Source organism: Staurois parvus, unplaced genomic scaffold, assembly GCF_062004578.1.
Source record: "Staurois parvus isolate SC_StPar_1 unplaced genomic scaffold, SC_StPar_1.0 ptg001181l, whole genome shotgun sequence".
NCBI classification, from domain to species: Eukaryota; Metazoa; Chordata; class Amphibia; order Anura; family Ranidae; genus Staurois; species Staurois parvus.
Window position 1 is genome coordinate 1,697,334 of NW_028318977.1, and position 21,528 is coordinate 1,718,861.

A 21,528-nucleotide genomic window follows, 5' to 3' on the forward strand; every position below is an offset into this window, starting at 1 on the left:
CTGCCCGATAGTTATCGACTCGGCCTGCCTGACTACGTTGTGCTCTATATGTGTATGTACCTGTGTATCTTTATCAGTTTAGGTTTGGGTTTGTTTCACCTTGTTGTATGTATTTGTGTTAGCTTGGGGTTTGGTGCACTGCGTTTATATTTGTATTGTTAGTCTTAATAAATTGTCTTATTTATACCATATCTGAAGCTTGCGTTTCCCTGTGTCAGTCCACACACTTCTGGTCACACCCGCATCCCTGACAGCCCCCTTTGGAGAGGTGGGGAGACCCCTGTCTCAGCTTCCCATATTCCTATTGGGTGTAAATCACCCTGTGCCTGTTAGGGGTACAGGGTGATCTGTCCTGATATTGTGCAGACATGTATAGGTTGGGTGTGGGGGTTGTTCATTGTTTACTGTCACATGGTCCCATTGTTCTATTGTGTGTCCTGCTTGGGAACAAACTATTATGGGAGATATGGGTTTGCGTATTGTCTACTGCCAGGTGGTGTATCCCATTGTTCTATTGTGTGTCTTGCTTGGGAGCAAAAGATTATGGGATATATGTGTTTGTACTGGCTTGGTGAGGGGTGTTTCTGGCAGCCCTTCCCCCTGATGGGACGGCCTGCTGATGTGTTTCCTGTTACTGGGTGTATTTCCCCGCCCTGTGTATATATCTTGTATCTATGTTAAAATAAAGCAGTCCACTTCCTGTTTTAAGACGAATCTGGTCTGTCTATTTCCTGTATGGTCAGCGGTGGTGTCCGTGGATCTGTGTTCGGATAGGAAAGCGGGAGTCTAACGGAAATACCCAAGTGCAGACTGGGTCCGGTTCCGTTACAGAGTGTTCCCAGATATCAATGTTCTTGACACAAGTCCTAAATTATATTTATGATATCACTTCCATACGAGTGGCCAAATGCCCTTCAATATGTTTGTTTGGAAGTTTCCCTGAAAATACCGACAAACTACATAAACACATTATTCTTCCATGGGCTTGGTTATGCCTATTTGCTGCAGGAAAGGTTATCTTGAAATCTTGGACAGTGTCCACATCTCCCAAGCTATCTATAGTGAAAAAAGATCTTAAAGCTTTAATGTATATTGAGAAATTAGACACTGTTCCACAATCTTACGGATCTACTGCTCATTTTTTCACAAGATGGCAATCCTTCATGGAAAAAAACTCTTTTGGACTCCGAAATTGCTCAACTCTACATTCTGCTATTCTGAATGGTATTATAAAACAAATATCACCAATTCTTTAGGGAGATTAAAGTTGAGTTAAACTCACTCTAACCTATGCAAATAAGCATTATATACTATACCCAGCAACATCTATCTATATTCCTGGTGTAGGTTTGTTAATTTTAAGACTGTTTTTTTGAGTTGAATAGGTTTGCCTCTGTTATAATACTCAAATTTCATGGGTTAGGGTGTAATACTTATGAAAACTTGACTATATTTCTCTCTTCTTTTTCTTTCTTCTTTTTCCATTTATTAATTTATTTTTTTTATTTCTATACTGTTATTTTTATTTACTTAGTTTTATTTTTTCTTTTTTAACCCCCCTGGCGGTATTCCCGAGTGTAGCTCGGGATAAAGGTTCAGTACCACAAGCGGTAACCGCGAACTACACTCAGGCTTACCATGCGACACTGCTATGAGATCCCTCGATCACTTACCTTGTCCTGCGCTCCCGCGATGTCCCTCCTGCAGTGTCCTCTGCAGGATGCCGGCATCTGTCATCTGGGTTCCGTCCCCTGCGAGCGTCGGAACGTACGGGGGGACGGAACGGCGGGAAATTTGAAAATGACATATTGGGGTTTATTTACTAAAGCTGGAGAGTCCAAAATCAGACTCCCTTCTGCATAGAAACCAATCAGCTTCCAGGTTTCATTGCCAAAGCTTCATTGAACGAGCTGAGGTTAGAAGCTGATTGATTTCTATGCAGAAGGGAGTCTGATTTTGGACTCTCCAGCTTTAGTAAATAAACCCCATTGTGACATTCACTAAATACACTAAAATCACATAGAAAAACATTACTGTACCAAACCATTTCACATACATTTTGTCCCGAGTGCTTTGTCCCGTACCCTGCCTGCATATTTACTGTTCTTTCTGCCTGGAAATTGAGAAATGTCCATGGCGTCCAAAAAGCGTACCTTTAGGTCAAAAGCGGTTTTAGACCGGCTAGAGAACAGCGATAGTAAATTAGAACCACTTGCAGAATTGAGTGATAATGATTCGTGGGGGAAATTCGTCATCAGACACTGAAAATGATTCTGCGACTTTGCTCAGTGATGTGCGAACTTGGCGCTCTATTTCAAATTTGTGTTTTTGGTTTGATTATATTATTGAAATAAATGTATTATTATTATATTATTATTTTTTATGATTATTTATTAAATTATAATTTATGATTTTGTGTTTCAAATTTTAACATACCCGGGATGTTTACTAGACTCTTGTTCAGACAGATTTCAGTGAGTTATTCCTAAAAAATTACAGGCCTACAATAAAAAAAATACATATTTCCATGCAAAAAAATGTACCGCTTTGAGCACAGAAATATGGACATAATCAGACCGCTAGGGAGGTTAAGCGACATTCCCCATTACAAGGTTATTACATGAAAACTGAACGATTGAGATTATTCTCGTCGCTCTCTCAAAGACCCTGTTTTTATGGGCGTAAGCTCATCCACGTTTATTAATTTTCATTGCAAACGTTCCTAATTACGCCGAGCTGTCAAATTAACAATGGTCAGTCTACTCCGTTCTCTGTTATATCTATATAGAAAAATTGTATGGAATACGAAAATGCACGTTTTCAATTTATTTTTCTTGGTTTATTTCTTTTATTTGCTTAATGGAATTCTGTTGTTCATTTTGAAATATTTTGTTTTCTTATGTTGAAAATAAATAAAAAATCGAGAAAAAAAATATATACGGTATATATAATTACACTTAAGCACTTTAACTTCCCCCCAAAAAAAATTTGAGTCCCCCCATCCCCACATACTGTACATACATGTACGAATGTAAATGCAAGTATCGGAGGCGCCTTTGCACATAAACATATTTTACAATACTCACGCTACATATCATCGCACACACCAAGGTGTTATCAATAATTCCAGACCCATTACTCATAGTTAACTTTAAATTGATGACCTGTAGGGGATTTTAAAGCATTGCCTATAGAAAATATAGGGTACTTTAATTTGTCGCCGTTTCATATATATAGGGTACTTTAATTTGTCGCCGTTTCATATATATAGGGTACTTTAATTTGTCGCCGTTTATGGCTTGACATGTTGGGTATCTATTTACTCGTCTTTTATATTTAGCCACAAATTTTGTAATGTATTGTGTCTGTGTGCCCTAAAATTAACTTTAGTGCATTCTTTTCCCCAAAGTTTGAATTCCCTGGACCTTTGTGCTAATATTGTTACATAAAAAAATTTAACTATGAGATTTTATTCTCCAGGGTGTCTGTTTTCAGATAATATACAATGTTTTGGGGGTCTTACATAATCTTCAGGCCTAGAATAATTTTTTTAAACGTGTGCAAAAAATGCAAAAAAATGGCTCTGGAATTTAAAGGTTTAAAGGGATGTCACTTAGCCCTGGTAGACACTGAATGCGATTTTAAAGTGGTGCAATTTGGTCCCCTTTAAAGCAAGACTTCCTAAGTAGTGCTGATATGGACACAGGTTCGATCTCAGTGCCAGAGAGGTAAATTGCACTGAAATGGTGAATAAGTAATGCAGGAACTTTTTTTTAAATCAGGCTGCTTGAAATCTGTAGTCTGAAGTAGCAGCGGTGTGGTTCAAGGCTTAAAGTATTGGTATTGTTTCCATGTCACTCTCAAGGTTACATTATAATCATCATCTCCCTGGTACTCAACATTTTAAAAAGATTTAATAGATTTAAGATGATTTGTGAATAGAAGATTTAAGATTTGAAACAACAAGAGAATTTGAGAAGAAAATATTTGAGAAGAGAGGAAAGATCTAGGAAGATCTGAGAAGATTTAAGAAGTTTTGAGAAAAGAAGGGAAGAGAAGATTTGAGAAGAGAAGAAAAGAGATGATTTGAGAAGAGAAGGGAAGAGATGATTTGAGAAGAGAAGGGAAGAGATGATTTGAGAAGAGAAGGAAAGAGATGATTTGAGAAGAGAAGGAAAGAGATGATTTGAGAAGAGAAGGGAAGAGATGATTTGAGAAGAGAAGGGAAGAGATGATTTGAGAAGAGAAGGGAAGAGCAGATTTGAGAAGAGAAGGGAAGAGCAGATTTGAGAAGAGAAGGGAAGAGCAGATTTGAGGAGAGAAGATTTGAGAAGAGAAGAGTAGATTTGAGAAGAGAAGGGAATTGATCATTTGAAAAGAGAAGGGAAGAGATGATTTGAGGAAAGAAGGGAAGAGACGATTTGAGGAGAGAAGGGAAGAGAAAAATAATACCTTCCTTTCTCAAATCCAAAAAACAAAATGTAAGATTACATATCTGTGTATTTTCTTTTTTGCTGGGGAGGTTAAAATTCAATGATCACCTATTAAGTGTTTATCTTCTCAGTAATGGTCAGAGGAAGAGAGAGGCTCTGGAGAAATCCTGATGACAAATATAAGAAGTATTGGGAGGAGTGCAGATTTGAGAAGAGAAGGGAAGATCAGATTTGAGAAGAAAAGGGAAGAGCAGATTTGAGAAGAGAAGATTTGAGAAGAGAAGAGCAGATTTGAGAAGAGAAGGGAAGAGATGATTTGAGAAGAGAAGATTTGAGAAGAGCAGATTTGAGAAGGGAAGAGCAGATTTGAGAAGAGAAGGGAAGAGATGATTTGAGAAGAGAAGGGAAGAGATAATTTGAGAAGAGAAGGGAAGAGATAATTTGAGAAGAGAAGAGACGATTTGAGGAGAGAAGATTTGAGAAGAGAAGAGCAGATTTGAGAAGAGAAGAGTAGATTTGAGAGGAGAAGGGAAGAGATGATTTCAGAAGAGAAGGGAAGAGACGATTTGAGGAGAGGAGGGAAGAGACAAATAATAACTTCCTTTCTCAAATCCAAGAAACAAAACATAAGATTACATATCTATGTATTTTCTTTTTTGCTGGGGGGGGGGTTAAAATACAATGATCACCTATTAAGTGTTTATCTTCTCAGTAATGGTCAGAGGAAGAGAGAGGCTCTGGAGAAATCCTGATGACAAATATAAGAAGTATTGGGAGGAGTGCAGATTTGAGAAGAGAAGGGAAGATCAGATTTGAGGAGAGAAGGGAAGAGCAGATTTGAGAAGAGAAGATTTGAGAAGACAAGCGCAGAGTTGAGAAGAGAAAAGTGGATTTGAGAAGAGAAGGGAAGAGATGATTTGAGAAGAGACGGTTTGAGAAGAGCAGATTTGAGAAAAGGAAGAGTAGATTTGAGAAGAGAAGGGAAGAGAGGATTTGAGAAGAGAAGGGAAGAGATGAGCAGATTTGAGAAGAGAAGATGTGAGAATAGAAGAGAAGATTTGAGAAGAGAAGATTTGAAAAGATTTGAGAAGAGAAGATTTGAGAAGAGAAGATAAGAGGGAAAAAGCTTACCAGGCAAAATACCAGTAACAATCACAAATAGGACTGTCCACAGGACAAAGGTGAAAGCTGTCACTTTGGCACTCATGTTGTTTGGAGGAATATGTTTTTCCTGGGTCTACAGCTGGATTTTATATCCTGAGAAGACTGGGCAGGGGGCCTGACATGGGTTATTTATTTCCAGGCATTGTTCTAAACTTAACAATAAGCTATTTAAGTTGGAGGTCATAAAAACAATGGTGTATTATATTCATATTTTGCTATACAAATACTACTTTCCTTTCTCAAATCCAAGAAACAAAATGTGAGATTACATACTGTATCTGTGTATTTTCTTTTTTGCTGAGGGGGGGTGATTAAAATTCAATGATCACCTATTGAGTGTCTATCTTCTCAGTAATGATCAGAGGAAGAGAGAGGCTCTGGAGAAATCCTGATGACAAATATAAAAGGTATTGGGAGGAGTACAGAGCATGGTTTGGATGATATTTTGAGATGAGGTGGGTGATGTAGCTTGAGGAAAGTTGGTGGATAGCTTTGTGTGTTGTGGTTAGTATTTTTAATTTTTTAGCCAGTGGAGAGATTGTCAGAGAGGGGTGAAGCTGCTAGACTGAAGAGGGGATAGTCTGTGTAGAGGTAGGCCAACTAGTAGGAAGTTGCAATAGCCCAGGACAAGTTAACAAGGAAATAATTTAGATGCTTTGTAGTGTCATTTGCTAAGAAGGAACACGTTTTGGAAATGTTGCAGAGTTGAAGGTGGCAAGAACTGAAAAGTGATTGGTTGTGGGGCTAAAATGACAGGTCAGATTCCAGGATTACAGCAAACTGTATTGAGAAGTGATACTCACTATAGTACCAAAAAATAGGATTTTGGAAGTGGCTATGGTGGTGCCAGTGCCCTTGTGGTCTACCAGTGGCTTGCTACATCACCACCACCCCCGAGGACAACCATTTTCCTTGATTTGGCCATGTTCTTATGTGCAAAGATTCTTCAAATCAGGTCATGTTGACCCTGACCACATACTACACATCAAAGTGATTGCTATTAGCCTTGCAGTGATGTCACATCCATAAATCAAATTGCTGATCTGCTGACCTTGCTACAAAAGCAGAACAAGACAATTGTGGAGGCTTCCAAATATGAGGTTGTATTGAAATGTTATCAAGCTATAATATAATATACTGTATGCCTAACAAGGCCAAGCTTTTTTTTAAAATTCCAAACCAAATGATTGTCAGTTCTATTCACAAGGACATCTCAAACCCAATGTGTCCTCCACCAATGCCAGAAGCAGCCTAGTACCTACCAACAAATATAATAGTCCAAACTGTGCAGACAAATTACAATGTAATATACAGGGATTTTTTTTCTCAAACAGATGCAGGAACTCCCCGCTTCTGAGTCACTTCTTGCTCTGCCCCCTACCCACCTCTGAGTACTGTCACTTGGTTCCACACCCTACCCACCTCCCAGAACCTCTTTTTTTAGAGAATACAGAGCCAAGTATCATTTTGTGGTGCTAAATAATTTGTATGGAATGTTAATGATAACAAGAATAGCAAACGACTCTCAAAAGACTCTCCAGCAGCTAGCACCAATAGAATAAGTCCCCTCCCTCAACAGTAGATCTCTCCCAGCAACAATTGACCCCCATAAACAATAGACCCCCCTCCAGCAACAATAGACCACCACACAAAAATAGATACCCTTCAGTGACAATAGATCCCCAAGCACCCAGGAACAATATACCCTCCAGCACACCATAGCACCCCTTGTCATTACATACATTCAGTGCTGTAGGTGCCGAAACTGCGTTCCCCACGTGTTCCAACTGAAAAAAAAAACAGAGTAATATATCAAATACAATTTTACATTAGGAAGAGGCAGGACTGTATGTGCAAGCTGCTTGAATAGGCCAAGATGTATATACATTTTTCTTGTCAGCAATTTCATTTCAAGAAAAGATGTCAGTTTAAGTGTACCTGAGAGTCAAAACCTGTCTTGCAGCAAGGTCACTCAGACCTTGCAGGGTGGGTTGGAGAATATCAGATGGCTTGTTATGCTTTTTTTTCTAGGACTTGAGCAAATTTGCCAGTGGCACCACATGACTATTGCACCAGAGATAGGCTTGTCCACTTCCCCATTACCACCATTACCGTTCCGCACCAACCCCCTTCCCCTTAACCAATTATACTTACAAAAGACATGACACCAATTTTGGAGTAAATGGCCAACATGGCCTTTTATTAACAACTCAAGTTACAATACACCAACCATTCCTTATAACAGAAACCCAAAGAATTGTTGTTGGTCTTCGAAGGCACCCCCAAACGATCCGAAATGCACCTGCGGACAACCATATACACTAGGCCTCCAGCCGCAACCAACCAGCTTGGAGACAACCATACCGTCCGCAGTGCAGCACCACCACCTTCCAGTTAAACCTTGGTTAACTGGGAATGTCCCCGGGCATCCCATACCACCGATGGGTCCCACACCATTGTTGTTTACCTTCCAAGATAAGAACCGCCTCCAAAGACCAACCGCCCATGAACCAACATAACCCCCCCTTTTCCTGGAGGGACCCAATACTCACCCAAACAGGGAGGGCGGGAGGGAAGCTCACACTCCTGCCGTCCAGATCAACTGACGCCCCCTCACAGAACCCCCCACCCTAAGGTGCAGCAAACCCCACCTACACCAACCTCTACCAATCAGATACCCCCCACTAACAATAAGAAACCCCCTGGAGCTAACCTTAACCCTTTCTGCTCCTCCTTCCCCCACTCTGGGCCTAGTCATGTATGCCCTGCGCTATTTCTTCTTTATTTTCGCTACGGGCATTTATTTTTCCATACAACAATCACAAGTCTGATAAGTAGCGCTGGAATAGCCACTGTCACTGCTGCTCAGAGGGGATCCTGCCACCATCAGTCAATGTGGCAAAGAGGTTCTTACATAGCACCTCCTCAAGTGCAACATTTTGGGCTCCCTTTGGCATGGGAGAAATAGATAAGATAGTAGTCCCTCTCTGAAAACTCAAATTTCGGGGTTCTTGAAAAGGACTTTTACACATAAAACACACCATTTTCCACAAATTGCCTGCATCATGGGACCTAAAGTTCTGATTACAACACACAGGGGGGCCTGGGCAGCAGGAAGAACAGCAAGGGTGAGTGGCACTTACTGAAACTGATCCTCTTGTGCTGCTCTCCCTGCAAGGCGTGCCACACAAGAAGATTTATTCAAATAATTGCCCCCCCATAACACCAGTGACTTTACCCGCCCACCATCCAGTTCTTCATGCTTGTCAGATGCCAGGGTTCCCCTTCTGGCCCAGGCCCCATACAGGAGTGCTAGCGGTACCCCCATATCGGCGGACTTGACTGCAGTCCTTATTGCAGTAACCTTCAGCCACTGGACCATTTCTGGTCATGGCTGTGTCTTAGTCATCTTCAGTATCTGACTAAGACTGTCCTCCTGCAGTGCATGACTAAGATCCTCTCAGCAAGTCGGTAATTGTGTGATGAAATAATTTAGCCAATTCCTCATTACCAGTTAGCAGGACTGTGGTGGAATTAGCAGAAGAGGAAGAGGAGGAAGAAGAGGGCGCATCGGCAGCCGGTGCAGACAATTGGCTGCTCTGCACCTGGGAGGAGGAAGAAGTGGAAGGCTCTGTCAGCCTCTCAACTACCTCCTAATCATGCTGTGGCTGTATAGTAAGATCAATATGATAAAGAAAATCGAGATATGCCTTGTCTCTAGCCTGACCACCAGACAAACAAAAGATTACCCAGCCCACTTATCAGCCAACAGTGCAAGCCCTCAGTGCCCCTGTCAAGGCTCCTCTGTATACTGTGGTCCTAACTCTATCACTTTCAGACTCTCCCAAACTGGAGTACATATATCAGTGGATAAGGGCAGATGTGCCCACTCCTCCTTAAAGGGATGCATGTGCCACCCAGCAAGAGCACAATGGCAGCTGAAGGCATCCAACCTGTCCCCACACCCAGTTTAACCAACTGTACAAAAATGTGGTAACCAGGAGTGGACTGACCATTTGGAAACTCGGGCACCGCCTGAGGGCCCGGGGTCAGTAGGGGGCCCCATGAGATGCACCTGGTACCTTTTTAATAGGCTTTTTTGAGTTTGGGCAAGGACACAGGGGCCCCACGATCCCCTATTGCTAGGGGGCCCCATGAGTTGTCAGTCCACCCCTGGTGGCAACCACCCCAACCCACACAGTAACTAGCCTTTGCAGGAGTGTGCACGTGAAAGGGTAACACATCACAAACTAAAGATTTCCCAGCATGCTCACCAGCCAGCCTGCAAAACAACCATTCAAGCCAGACCATCACTTTATCATGCAGAGCCTTCTCATCCTCCGCTAACTTCTGCCACTCACATTAGGCCTTCTGGATACCAGTGCCACCGTAGCCACAAAACACAAGCGGCAAATGCCACAGGTACACTGATCTAGGAGGTCCACCAGACTCAGGACTGTTTCAAGCCCTAGCTAAGCTGTCAGAAGTCTGAGGTCCAGGAGTTTAGAAAAAATTTAAAAATACAGAAATCCCCCTGGGACTTTATATGGCAAAAACACAATGAGTGTACAAAAGTACAAAACAGTAAATGTTTATTACAAAAAATAGTTTCAGTATAAAGAATCAAATGATTCACTAAACCTGGACTGCAGTACAATGGTACATATCTCACATGCAAAAGGCATATAAAATGTGCAAAAGACCTGACAGTCTGTAATACATAATCTGAAAAGTGGGTTAGCCACCCGAAAGAACTTGAGCAGTAGTGTTATCCAGACAAATCCAACAGGTTTCGGAACTCATGTTTCCTTCTTCAGGGAATTATTATTACATTTACATTACATCGAGTTTATATAGCGCCAAAGGGTTTGCTCAGCGCTGTACAATAGGGGGGGGGGACAATACATGAAACATTACAGCAACTACAAACAGCACACGAGGGGTTATAGGGCCCTACTCTTTTAAGCTTACAATCTAGGAGGGAGGGGGTAGTGGTACAGGAGGAAGTGGCTGTGGGGGATGGAGTGGTAGGAGGAATGAAGGAGAGCAGCAGTTAGGTGAGGGTGGGGTAGGCTTCCCTGAAGAGGTGGGTTTTCAGGGAGCGCCTGAAGGTGAGGAGGGAAGGTGACAGTCTGATGGATTGGGGTAGTGAGTTCCATAGGATGGGGGAGGACCTGGAGAAGTCTTGCAGACGTGCGTGTGAGGAGGAGACCAGGGAGCAAGATAGAAGGAGGTCCTGTGAAGAGCGAAGGATACGGGTAGGGTGGTACTTGGGAATCAGGTTGGTTATGTAGTTAGGGGCAGTGTTGTGAACGGCTTTGTAGGTCAGAGTGAGTAGTTTGAATTTGATGCAGTGGGCAATAGGGAGCCAGTGGAGGGATAGGCAGAGGGGGGTGGCAGAGGTGGAGCGGTTGGTGAGGTGGATGAGTCTAGCCGCTGAGTTCAGGATGGTCTGAAGCGGGGAGAGCCTGCACTGGGGTAGGCCGGTGAGGAGGGAGTTGCAGTAGTCAAGGCGTGAGATAATCAGGGAGTGTACGAGTAGTTTAGTAGTGTCTGGGGTAAGGAAGGTGCGTATTTTGGCGATATTGCGGAGGTGGAGCCTGCATGTGTTTGTAAGTGATTTGACATGAAGTTGGAAGGAGAGGTTAGAGTCCAGAGTGACTCCAAGGACTTTGGCTTGCGGGGCGGGATTGATGGTGGTGATGTTAGTAGTGATGGATAGGATGGGGGGGGGGGGCGCGGGCAGGGGGGAAGATGAGAAGCTCGGTTTTGGAGAGGTTAAGCTTGAGGAAATGGAGCGTCATCCAGTCAGAGATGTCGTTTAGGAGGTGAGTGATGCGGGCGGAGAAAGTGGAGGTGAGGTGGGGGGTGGAGAGGTAAATTTGGGTGTCATCAGCGTAGAGGTGGTAGTTGAAGCCGTGGGAGAGTATGAGTTTGCCAAGGGAGGAGGTGTAGATGGAGAAGAGAAGGGGTCCAAGGACAGAGCCCTGGGGGACCCCAACAGAGAGGGGGAGGGAAGGGGAGGTGGCACCATTGTAGGAAACGCTGAAGGAGCGTCGGGATAGGTAAGAGGAGAACCAAGAGAGAGCGGTGTCTCTGATGCCAAGGGAGAGTAGTTTATTAAGGAGGAGGGGGTGGTCAACTGTGTCGAAGGCCGCGGAGAGGTCCAGGAGGAGGAGGACAGAGTAGTCGCCTTTGGCTTTGGCGGTTAGTAGGTCGTTGGTGATTTTGAGGAGGGCGGTTTCGGTGGAGTGTAGGGCACGGAAGCCGGACTGTAGTGGATCAAGGAGGTTGTTGTCAGTTAGGTGGGCGCTTAGGCGGTCGTAGACTAAGTGTTCCAGGAGTTTGGAAGTGAGTGGCAGCAGGGAGATGGGTCTGAGGTTGTTTGGGTCAGAGGGGTCCAGGGAGGGCTTTTTGAGTATGGGGGTGATATGCGCATGCTTTAGGGGGGAGGGGAATACGCCGGTAGAGAGGGAGAGATTGAAGATGTGGGTGAGGGAGCAGATGAGGGAAGAGGGGGGTGACTGGAGGAGTCGAGAGGGGACAGGGTCTAGGGGGTAGGTAGTGAGGCGGGCTTCTGAGAAGACCCTGGTGACTTCCTCAGTGATAGCAGGGCTGAGGGAGTGCAGAGCTGGGGGGGTTACGGTAAGCGGGGTCTTGGGTGTGGAGGGGGGCAGTGCGGTTGCGAGGTCAGTGGAGGGAAGAGATGAGGGGGAGATGGGGGGGGAGGCTAGGTGTGGAGGTAGATTGCGAGTTGACTATGTCCTGACGGATTGCATCAATCTTGTTGTGGAAATGAGTGGCAATTTCGTGGGCGGTGAGTGAGGTACTGAGTGGAGGAGGGGGGGAGAGAGTAGGGAGTTGAAGGTGGAGAAGAGTCGGCGAGGGCAGGAGGAGAGGGTGTTGATCAGGTTTACGAAGTAAGCCTGCTTGGCGGCGTGGAGGGAGGAGGTGTAGGTGAGGAAGGCAGATTTGTAGAGGGAGAATGAACGGGGGGACCTGGATTTGCGCCATAGTCTCTCTAGCGCGCGACTGCGGCGTTTGAGGCATTTAGTGTGGTCGTTCTGCCATGGTTGGAGCGGTCTAGATTTGATGTAGCGTGTGGTGAGGGGTGCCAGAGAGTCTAGGGTAGCTGATAGTGAGTCGTTGTACATGTTAGTGGCTAGGTCAGGACATGACAGTGGAAGGATGCTGTCGTGTAGGCGGTCGGCAGCTGAGTGGAGGGGGGCCGGGTTCAGGTTGCGGAGGTTGCGGCTGGTGATGGTTTGGCGCTCTGGGGGGGGGGAGTTAGGGGAAGGGGAGATGGAGAACGTGAGGAGGTGGTGGTCGGAGAGAGGGAAGGGGGTGTTAGAGAACTGGTTGAGGGTACAGAGGTGGGAGAATAAATACAGAATAGAGAATAAATAAATACAGGGAATAAATACAGTGAAGGAAATAAGTATTTGATCCCCTGCTGATTCTGAATGTTTCCCCACTCACAAAGAAATGATCAGTCTAAATATTTAATGGTAGGTGTATTGTAACACTGAGAGACAGAATAGCAAAAACAAAAATTCAAAAGAAATGCATGTCTAACAAATGATGACTGATTTGCATGTTCATGAGGGAAATAAGTATTTGACCCCCTATCATTTAGCAGGATATCTGGCTACCAGGTGTCTCATTTTGTTACCTGTATAAAAGACACCTGTCCACAGGAGCAATCAAACAATCAGATTCCAAACTCTCCACTAGAGATGAGCGAATCGAAGTAGGCGAAGTGGAATTCGTTTCGAATATTGGAAAATTTTCGATTCGCGCCGAATCCGAAAATGATCATACTTCGGATGCGCGAATCGAAATTTTTCCTAAAATGGCGGCGACATGTGCGGCGACGGAGCGGGGATGTCTGGGAAGGCGCGCAGACAAGGCGCGCTGACCCATAATGTATTCATTAATGACATGTGATCGCATTAGCCAATCAGCAGCCAGCCAGCCAGCACTGTGTAATGGTCGAGCTAGAAATGGCGGCCATTTTAGAATTCTCCATTTGCCTCCAGTCATTCAAGAGAGGCAGACCTGGCTGTATTAGGGACAGAGTTAGGGACACAGAAACGTTACTTAGGGACAGAGAAACGTTACTTAGGGACAGAGAAACATTACTCAGGGACACAGAATTGTTACTGAGGGCCACAGAATCGTTACTTAGGGCCACAGAAACGTTAGTTAGGGCCACAGAATTGTTACTCAGGGACAGACAGAATTGTTACTGAGGGCCACAGAATTGTTACTGTGGGACACAGAATTGTTACTGAGGGCCACAGAACTGTTACTTAGGGCCACAGAAACGTTAGTTAGGGCCACAGAATTGTTACTCAGGGACAGACACAGAATTGTTACTGAGGGCCACAGAAACGGTACTTAGGGCCACAGAAACGTTACTCAGGGACACAGAATTGTTACTGAGGGCCACAGAACTGTTACTTAGGGCCACAGAAACGTTAGTTAGGGCCACAGAATAGTTACTCAGGGACAGACACAGAATTGTTACTGAGGGCCACAGAAACGGTACTTAGGGCCACAGAAACGTTACTCAGGGACACAGAATTGTTACTGAGGGCCACAGAACTGTTACTTAGGGCCACAGAAACGTTAGTTAGGGCCACAGAATTGTTACTCAGGGACAGACACAGAATTGTTACTGAGGGCCACAGAATTGTTACTGAGGGCCACAGAACCGTTACTTAGGGCCACAGAAACGTTACTCAGGGCCACAGAATTGTTACTGAGGGCCACAGAACCGTTACTTAGGGCCACAGAATTGTTACTCATGGACAGACACAGAATTGTTACTGAGGGCCACAGAATTGTTACTGAGGGCCACAGAACCGTTACTTAGGGCCACAGAAACGTTACTCAGGGACACAGAATTGTTACTGAGGGCCACAGAACCGTTACTTAGGGCCACAGAATTGTTACTCAGGGACAGACACAGAATTGTTACTGAGGGCCACAGAATTGTTACTGAGGGCCACAGAACCGTTACTTAGGGCCACAGAAACGTTACTCAGGGACACATAATTGTTACTGAGGGCCACAGAACTGTTACTTAGGGCCACAGAAACGTTAGTTAGGGCCACAGAATTGTTACTCAGAGACAGACACAGAATTGTTACTGAGGGCCACAGAATTGTTACTGAGGGCCACAGAACCGTTACTTAGGGCCACAGAAACGTTACTCAGGGACACAGAATTGTTACTGAGGGCCACAGAACTGTTACTTAGGGCCACAGAATTGTTCCTCAGGGACAGACACAGAATTGTTACTGAGGGACACAGAATTGTTACTGAGGGCCACAGAACCGTTACTTAGGGCCACAGAATTGTTACTCAGGGACACAGAATTGTTACTGAGGGCCACAGAACCGTTACTTAGGGCCACAGAATTGTTACTCAGGGACAGACACAGAATTGTTACTGAGGGCCACAGAATTGTTACTGAGGGCCACAGAACCGTTACTTAGGGCCACAGAAACGTTACTCAGGGACACAGAATTGTTACTGAGGGCCACAGAACCGTTACTTAGGGCCACAGAATTGTTACTCAGGGACAGACACAGAATTGTTACTGAGGGCCACAGAATTGTTACTGAGGGCCACAGAACCGTTACTTAGGGCCACAGAATTGTTACTCAGGGACACAGAATTGTTACTGAGGGCCACAGAACCGTTACTTAGGGCCACAGAATTGTAACTCAGGGACAGACACAGAATTGTTACTGAGGGCCACAGAATTGTTACTGAGGGCCACAGAACCGTTACTTAGGGCCACAGAAACGTTACTCAGGGACACAGAATTGTTACTGAGGGCCACAGAACTGTTACTTAGGGCCACAGAATTGTTACTCAGGGACAGACACAGAATTGTTACTGAGGGACACAGAATTGTTACTGAGGGCCACAGAACCGTTACTTAGGGCCACAGAATTGTTACTCAGGGACAGACACAGAATTGTTACTGAGGGACACAGAATTGTTACTGAGGGCCACAGAACCGTTACTTAGGGCCACAGAAACGTTACTCAGGGCCACAGAATTGTTACTGAGGGCCACAGAACCGTTACTTAGGGCCACAGAATTGTTACTCAGGGACAGACACAGAATTGTTACTGTGGGACACAGAATTGTTACTGAGGGCCACAGAACTGTTACTTAGGGCAACAGAATTGTTACTCAGGGACACAGAATTGTTACTGAGGGCCACAGAACCGTTACTTAGGGCCACAGAATTGTTACTCAGGGACAGACACAGAATTGTTACTGAGGGCCACAGAATTGTTACTGAGGGCCACAGAACCGTTACTTAGGGCCACAGAAACGTTACTCAGGGACACAGAATTGTTACTGAGGGCCACAGAACCGTTACTTAGGGCCACTGAATTGTTACTCAGGGACAGACACAGAATTGTAACTGAGGGCCAAAGAATTGTTACTGAGGGCCACAGAACCGTTACTTAGGGCCACAGAAACGTTACTCAGGGACACAGAATTGTTACTGAGGGCCACAGAACCATTACTTAGGGCCACAGAATTGTTACTCAGGGACAGACACAGAATTGTTACTGAGGGCCACAGAATTGTTACTGAGGGCCACAGAACCGTTACTTATGGCCACAGAAACGTTACTCAGGGACACAGAATTGTTACTGAGGGCCACAGAACCGTTACTTAGGGCCACAGAAACATTAGTTAGGGCCACAGAATTGTTACTCAGAGACAGACACAGAATTGTTACTGAGGGCCACAGAATTGTTACTGAGGGCCACAGAACCGTTACTTAGGGCCACAGAAACGTTACTCAGGGACACAGAATTGTTACTGAGGGCCACAGAACTGTTACTTAGGGCCACAGAATTGTTACTCAGGGACAGACACAGAATTGTTACTGAGGGACACAGAATTGTTACTGAGGGCCACAGAACCGTTACTTAGGGCCACAGAATTGTTACTCAGGGACACAGAATTGTTACTGAGGGCCACAGAACCGTTACTTAGGGCCACAGAATTGTTACTCAGGGACAGACACAGAATTGTTACTGAGGGCCACAGAATTGTTACTGAGGGCCACAGAACCGTTACTTAGGGCCACAGAAACGTTACTCAGGGACACAGAATTGTTACTGAGGGCCACAGAACCGTTACTTAGGGCCACAGAATTGTTACTCAGGGACAGACACAGAATTGTTACTCAGGGACACAGAATTGTTACTGAGGGCCACAGAACCGTTACTTAGGGCCACAGAATTGTAACTCAGGGACAGACACAGAATTGTTACTGAGGGCCACAGAATTCTTACTGAGGGCCACAGAACCGTTACTTAGGGCCACAGAAACGTTACTCAGGGACACAGAATTGTTACTGAGGGCCACAGAACTGTTACTTAGGGCCACAGAATTGTTACTCAGGGAAAGACACAGAATTGTTACTGAGGGACACAGAATTGTTACTGAGGGCCACAGAACCGTTACTTAGGGCCACAGAATTGTTACTCAGGGACACAGAATTGTTACTGAGGGCCACAGAACCGTTACTTAGGGCCACAGAATTGTTACTCAGGGACAGACACAGAATTGTTACTGAGGGCCACAGAATTGTTACTGAGGGCCACAGAACCGTTACTTAGGGCCACAGAAACGTTACTCAGGGACACAGAATTGTTACTGAGGGCCACAGAACCGTTACTTAGGGCCACAGAATTGTTACTCAGGGACAGACACAGAATTGTTACTGAGGGCCACAGAATTCTTACTGAGGGCCACAGAACCGTTACTTAGGGCCACAGAAACGTTACTCAGGGACACAGAATTGTTACTGAGGGCCACAGAACTGTTACTTAGGGCCACAGAATTGTTACTCAGGGAAAGACACAGAATTGTTACTGAGGGACACAGAATTGTTACTGAGGGCCACAGAACCGTTACTTAGGGCCACAGAATTGTTACTCAGGGACACAGAATTGTTACTGAGGGCCACAGAACCGTTACTTAGGGCCACAGAATTGTTACTCAGGGACAGACACAGAATTGTTACTGAGGGCCACAGAATTGTTACTGAGGGCCACAGAACCGTTACTTAGGGCCACAGAAACGTTACTCAGGGACACAGAATTGTTACTGAGGGCCATAGAACCGTTACTTAGGGCCACAGAATTGTTACTCAGGGACAGACACAGAATTGTTACTGTGGGACACAGAATTGTTACTGAGGGCCACAGAACCGTTACTTAAGGCCACAGAATTGTTACTCAGGGACACAGAATTGTTACTGAGGGCCACAGAACCATTACTTAGGGCCACAGAATTGTTACTCAGGGACAGACACAGAATTGTTACTGAGGGCCACAGAATTGTTACTGAGGGCCACAGAACCGTTACTTAGGGCCACAGAAACGTTACTCAGGGACACAGAATTGTTACTGAGGGCCACAGAACTGTTACTTAGGGCCACAGAATTGTTACTCAGGGACAGACACAGAATTGTTACTGAGGGACACAGAATTGTTACTGAGGGCCACAGAACCGTTACTTAGGGCCACAGAATTGTTACTCAGGGACACAGAATTGTTACTGAGGGCCATAGAACCGTTACTTAGGGCCACAGAATTGTTACTCAGGGACAGACACAGAATTGTTACTGAGGGCCACAGAATTGTTACTGAGGGCCACAGAACCGTTACTTAGGGCCACTGAAACGTTACTCAGGGACACAGAATTGTTACTGAGGGCCACAGAACCGTTACTTAGGGCCACAGAATTGTTACTCAGGGACAGACACAGAATTGTTACTGAGGGACACAGAATTGTTACTGAGGGCCACAGAACCGTTACTTAGGGCCACAGAATTGTTACTCAGGGACACAGAATTGTTACTGAGGGCCACAGAACCGTTACTTAGGGCCACAGAATTGTTACTCAGGGACAGACACAGATTTGTTACTGAGGGCCACAGAATTGTTACTGAGGGCCACAGAACCGTTACTTAGGGCCACAGAAACGTTACTGAGGGACAGACACGGAATTGTTACTGAGGGCCACAGAACCGTTACTTAGGGCCACAGAATTGTTACTCAGGGACACAGAATTGTTACTGAGGGCCACAGAACCATTACTTAGGGCCACAGAATTGTTACTCAGGGACAGACACAGAATTGTTACTGAGGGACACAGAATTGTTACTGAGGGCCACAGAACCGTTACTTAGGGCCACAGAATTGTTACTCAGGGACACAGAATTGTTACTGAGGGCCACAGAACCGTTACTTAGGGCCACAGAATTGTTACTCAGGGACAGACACAGAATTGTTACTGAGGGACACAGAACCGTTACTGAGGGCCACAGAACCGTTACTTAGGGCCACAGAATTGTTACTCAGGGACAGACACAGAATTGTTACTGAGGGACACAGAATTGTTACTGAGGGCCACAGAACCGTTACTTAGGGCCACAGAATTGTTACTCAGGGACACAGAATTGTTACTGAGGGCCACAGAACCGTTACTTAGGGCCACAGAATTGTTACTCAGGGACAGACACAGAATTGTTACTGAGGGACACAGAATTGTTACTGATGGCCACAGAACTGTTACTTAGGGCCACAGAATTGTTACTCAGGGACACAGAATTGTTACTGAGGGCCACAGAACCGTTACTTAGGGCCACAGAATTGTTACTCAGGGACAGACACAGAATTGTTACTGAGGGACACAGAATTGTTACTCAGGGCCACAGAATTGTTACTCAGGGACAGACACAGAATTGTTACACAGGGACACAGAATTGTTACTCAGGGACACAGAATCGTTGAATTAAAGAGTATGTCAGACAACATGCAGAGGAGTGGCAGAGGAGGCAATGTTTTAGGAGCGAGCAGACGTGGCAGCAGAGGAAGGGGTCGAGGCAGCACTATTCGCAGCCAGAGGCCAGTGCTCCCGGTGTCATCCAGCGGTCCTGTCTCCACCGACAACCCTGCCGTCATCGATTGGTTGGCTCGGTCGTCTTCCTCTTCCCAGGTCACCTCTGACACCTACAGCCAACGGTTGGTGGGTATGTCAGACACAACCGTTAGTTGGCATGGCCCGGGAGCAAGCCCACTGAAATCACGTGTCCTCTACCTGCCCCTGTCCTTTGGTGTTCCCTCACCAAGCGAAGTATCGCATGCTGTGGGCTCAGCCCCACTGTACAGTGAGGAAGAGCTAACAGAGGGCGGTCAGGAACGGGGGGAGACATCCGCCTTTTCAGCAGCCAGGCGAAGAAGTACTGGCGAGGAGAGTGGCTCGGTAGCCGGTCTAGAGACAGGTCTGTCTCCTGACCCAGACGCAGCCGAGGGGGCTAGTAGTGAGGCGGAGACCCTACTTGATGATGAGGAGGTTGATCGCACTTGGCAGCCTCGTCGTCATCAGGCAATTTCTTCCGCATCATCAGGAGAAGAGGGTGGCAGCTTGGCAGCGAGCGAAACAGTCGGTGGGTTGCCCAGGAGGCAGCAGGGTCGCAGCAGTGTCAGTGGAGCCAAACGGCCACGGAGTAGAGCACCAGCTCCACTGCAGCCTACCACCACGGCCAGTAGTGGTGCCGGTGTGCACGGAGGAAGCAGCAGTCAGCCAGTGAGGAGTATCGGAGGCAAAGTTTCCTACTCGGCGGTGTGGCAATTTTTCGTCAAGCCGCCCGAGGAAGTAAACGTAGCCGTATGTCGACTATGTGGCCAGAAAGTCAAGCGTGGCCAGGGGGCCCATGTTGGGACTACAGCGTTGCGGCAGCATATGCAGCGTCACCATTTGGTGGCCTGGGAAAACCGTGATAAAGATACGGCGGTTCTGCCCGCCCCAGCCCCCGCTCCATCACCCGCTCCGTTACTTGCTCCGTCACCCGACGTCAATCGCCCTCCATCAGCCAGTCAAGGCTCCAACACCTCTGCTGAGGGGAGTTGTCGCTCGTTGGCATCTTCCGCTCGTTCAGATGCTCCTTCTCCTGCTACTCCTCTTCACGGATTCCGTCAGCAGTCTTTCTTGGAGTCCGTTTCCAAGAGACAACACTTTGCGAGCACGCACCCGACGGTGCAAAAGCTGAACGTCCTCCTGTCCAAGTTGCTGGTGCTGCAGTCCCTCCCTTTCCAAGTGGTGGACTCAGCACCTTTCCGAGAAATGATGGCTTGTGCCGCGCCGCGGTGGAGAGTGCCAAGCCGTCATTTCTTCGCCAAAAAGGCAGTGCCAGCCCTGCATTCACATGTAGAAGAGATGGTGGGCCAGTCTTTGAGCATGTCGGTCTCTGCCAAAGTGCACGGCAGCGCCGACGTGTGGAGCTGTAACTACGGTCAGGGACAGTACATGTCATTTACGGCCCACTGGGTGAACGTGGTGCCGTCACAGCCGCACCAGCAACTTGGACAGGTCACGCCGCTTTTGCCTCCACGTTTGCACGTCCTTGGTCCACAAAAGATGTCCGCCTCTACCACCTCTTCTTCCTTCGTGTCCTCAGCCGCCACCCCCGTGCCAAGTCCCATTACCCGACCGGCATATCACATGTGCAGGGCGCAACGGTGTCACGCTGTGCTGCACCTGGTATGCCTTGGCGAATGTAGTCACACAGGGGAGGAACTTCTGAGTGTAATGAACAGAGAAATCGACAGATGGCTGTCTCCGCGCAAACTGAAAATCGGAACCATGTTGACCGACAACGGAAAGAACATGGTGTCTGCTCTGCGTCAAGGAAGGTTGTGCCATGCGCCATGCATGGCTCACGTGTTCAATCTGGTTGTCAAGCGGTTCCTAAAATCCACCATCCCACTGCAAGACATCCTTAAAATGTCACGTAAACTTTGCATGCATTTCAGCCATTCCTACACCGCAAAGCACACCCTCCTTGAGCTGCAGCGGCAGAACGGAATTGCACAGCATC